We start from the raw sequence: 3,648 nt of genomic DNA, 5'->3' as shown, positions 1-3,648 counted from the left end.
GCGCATCAACACACGTGTGCGCGTGTTTGTGTCCGAGTGACACCGGAAGCCTTGCCTCGCCTCGTCATACTCTTCCCCCAGCTGATGATCACTCAACTTCCTGCTGTCTTTCTCCATGACCGCTCGCTCGGCGTCGACTACGGTGCACGATTTGGTCGCTCGGGGGGGTTTTCATCTCCACGTGACACGAGGACGACCCCTGTTTTGTCATCTTCTAGGTACGCTCGGTTCTTCCCCTCCTCGGGTCCAGGGGTTTAGGACACGCTTGCTTCTCTGCGGTTTTGTCCCTCTTGTCCCTCTTATGATGGCTGATGCATTTAGTTTTTGTCTTTGTTTGACATTAATCTTGGGATGGGAGATTTTTCTACATTGAAAAATGTATTTTAAATAACAAGCTGTTGGCAGCTAAATTCTGTTGTTGTGGATTTAGCTTCAAGTTTTGCCGCTTTGCAATGTTGTACTTCCTGGTTTTCAAGCAAATCCTGTTTCCCCTTCGCTTGCTTGGAAACGGGGAGAGGAGAAGAGGAACGAGGAAGTTTTCTTGAATTTGCCGCTTTTTGTTTTTGACGTGAATGTCATTTATCAGGTATTTAGATCTTTTCAGAATCAGAACTGACGACAGATAAAGTGTGTATTTGAACGACAACCACGTCTCTCCTCCTTGACAGCAGGTTTTTTGACGCCACAAGTTTTTTCACTCTAACTGATGATTTCAAGTAAATGATGATTGTGCAAAAGGGACAAATGGTTTCCGAATAACTATCAATGCTTAGACCTCACTTTGACGGTGTAATACTGACTACAGGATACAATCCCACGTCATTACCTGACATCTGAATTCCTTTTTACATTTTGTGCATTTTAGGTTTAAACATTTACAGTAAATCAATGTATGTTTTGTTAGGATTTGTTGGAAAGCGATGTTTGAGTCAAGTTTGATGTTTACTTACACGTAATAAAACTGAGACTCCAAACCCACCGCCACTGGTAACAGGACTGAAAAAGTGGCCAAATGCAGTGTTGCTAATTATTATTTAGTTGCTCCAAAAGTCACTAGTTTTTGCTTTGATTCCCACTAAGCGTGTTTATGGATACGCAAGACAGGTCACGTCACGTTATCATCAAAATCGAGACCTAGGAGTCTGAGTCGGGGTTATTTGGAAATGTGCTCTGGATCTGGTAGTAGTAATAAAAAATGATCCTGAAAAATAGTGTTTCATGTTTATTTTTGTTTTAACCGCTTCATTTTTAAACATTAAATTGACATTTATTTGATATACTGAATAAAAAACCCTCCAAGCTTCTCAGCACAGTAAATCGTCTGCTTCAAACTGTCATTTCCCTCCATGAAAAAAACGCTGTTTACTGAAAATCACGTGACTCAAGGAGCAGAACTTGACTGGGGACTTTGATAACAGGGTTTGACAATAGATGTACCGTTCTTTTATTGTTCATGCTGCTTAAATTCTAATGTAAAGAAACGCAAGACTCTGTGTTGATGGAGTAAGCTGCTACAGTAAAGGTAGTATTAAAGTACTACATTAGAAGACCTAGTTGTTCAAATTTAAACTCGCTTGGTTGGAAATGACATCAAAAAGAATGGGAATGACATCCAACTGAAGGAAAACGACTGGTGAATATAAAAAAGATGATAAGAAACACAGTGATGCAAGAAAAGGACAGAAACGAAAGCTTGAAGCAGAGCACAGGTGCCGTGTTCAACCAAAACCCCATAATCCGGCTGAGCGAGAACAGGCCGAGTTTCCTAACACCTGTGCGAGTCCTGACACGATGCCGGATCGTGACACGGAACCAGGGATGGGATCGCGGAACAGGGAGTGAGACTAGACCCAGAAAAACGGGATTCCGCTCTCACTCCCTGCTCACGGGGCAACATACTTTCCCACGAGAAAAACCTTTCGGCGCTTTTTTTTTTCCGTCCAGGTAGGCGCAGGAGAAACCAGACAGGAGATACCGGGAGATGGATACATAGATACTAAACCTGGGAGGACTAGGGGCATGTTTCCGTGTGTTACTATAGGGGGGGGGCTTCTGACAGCACACAGACACTCACAGGGATTAAGGATGAGCTCCATGAGAAAATACTCTAGATAGGCATCAGCAGGCCGTCTCTGGTCCACATTAGTGTGTGTTAAGTGTACAATACGTATAATATACAGCGGTTTGGATCAAAGTGTCAGGGTGTCAGAATCCACTGAGTCAACCCGGAGTGGTTGAATACACCCCTGTAGCTGTCTACCATGAGTGCAAACACATTTTGAACAATGTGGCCCGGGTGTGGTTCCTTCAGCTGGCATTGGCATCGCACGTGACCCATCAAAGGACCTGGACAGCCGGTGAAGTGACTTTCATGCCTGTCGACTTCTTCCCTTCGTCCTCCCGACGCCTCCAACCATCCTTTGCGCTCTTTGTCGGGAGGATGAGGTCATAGCCGCTGAACCTGTTCTTTCTTTCCTTTCAGCAGCTGGATGTGGAGAGATCTCTTTGCTGCGACGCCTCTTCCTGCTCTTTTAAGGAATACCAAAGGAAGTGATCATCAGGGAGAACAACAGAAAAAAAGCCCTGTTTACTGTGGATGTTATTTTTATTACTCGTGTTAAGAGGGAGTTCAAGCTGTTGTTGAAGCACCTCTTCAGGCAATATGCCCTCAAACCAGGTTACCAACTGGGGCCCGACCCTGACCTTTGACCTGCATGTGAAGGGAGCAGCGGAGACAACAACGGTTCATATGAGGAAACCGCAAGACGTTTTACTGAAATTTGTGCCAAAACTTGCAACTTTACATTAATAAACGTATTTAATAAAAGAATATTAAAGGTAACATTGTAGAACAAAGTATTCAGATCCCTTTTCACAAGTAAAAGCATAAATACCATAATCACTAAAAGTACTGCATTGAAAGTGAGAATTCTTCATTCAAAAACTAATTACGAGCAAATTCTAATTGAAGAACTGAAGTTAAGTGATGGCAAGAGTATTGTTATTATTAATGAACTATACTAATACTACAAAATAAAAAATACTGTATAACAAGCAAAGGTCTCTCAATCAAGGTTTTTAAAGTGGGAGTATTAGGAGCACAGTTTACATCAAGTCTAAGTAAAAGTACACTACTGTACTTAAGTACTGCATGTTCACAGTTTTTAACAGCTTAATTTACTTTTGAGTACTTTTATATGTAACAATGCATCCTTCCTACCACAAGTAAAGCCATCAAATAAGTGTAGAATTAAAAATGTATATATTTTGTGTGAATTGTAGTGGAATAGAAATATAAAGCACCATAGACTGGATACTCAAATGATGTACAAGTACCACAGCATTGCATTAAACTAGGTTCACTACTAATGTAGATGTGCTAAGCCATCATGTTTGAGATGTTCCTTCCCATTGCAAAGAAAATGTCTCACTGAGCCAACCAGGAATTTTCCATCATTGCGCTTACTCAATCTTTGCATCTGATTTGCATAGCTTTGCATTCCACTGTGTTACTTGCCAGGTTATTTTCTTCAGCAGTGTATTCATGAAACATCTTGCTTTGTCTGCCCGTGTCAGAAGGTCGACGTTGTGATATGAAGTAAATCTCATACTGAGATTTTTCATGTCGTGGAACGCTCTCCTTCCCCG

General features: G+C 41.8%; 1 long non-coding RNA gene across 1 annotated transcript; it reads left to right on the top strand.

Annotated features, from left to right (window-relative positions):
• Positions 1-3,369, top strand: LOC120807640 (uncharacterized). The gene is made up of 2 exons (XR_005709856.2): positions 1-218; positions 2,483-3,369. It is a non-coding gene; the product is annotated as an uncharacterized LOC120807640 (long non-coding RNA).
• The last annotated feature ends 279 nt before the right edge of the window (positions 3,370-3,648 follow it).

This window comes from Gasterosteus aculeatus, chromosome 18 (assembly GCF_964276395.1).
Source record: "Gasterosteus aculeatus chromosome 18, fGasAcu3.hap1.1, whole genome shotgun sequence".
NCBI lineage: Eukaryota > Metazoa > Chordata > Actinopteri > Perciformes > Gasterosteidae > Gasterosteus > Gasterosteus aculeatus.
Note: the sequence above shows the minus strand (reverse complement) of the source record. Positions and strands in the feature narration are given on the sequence as shown.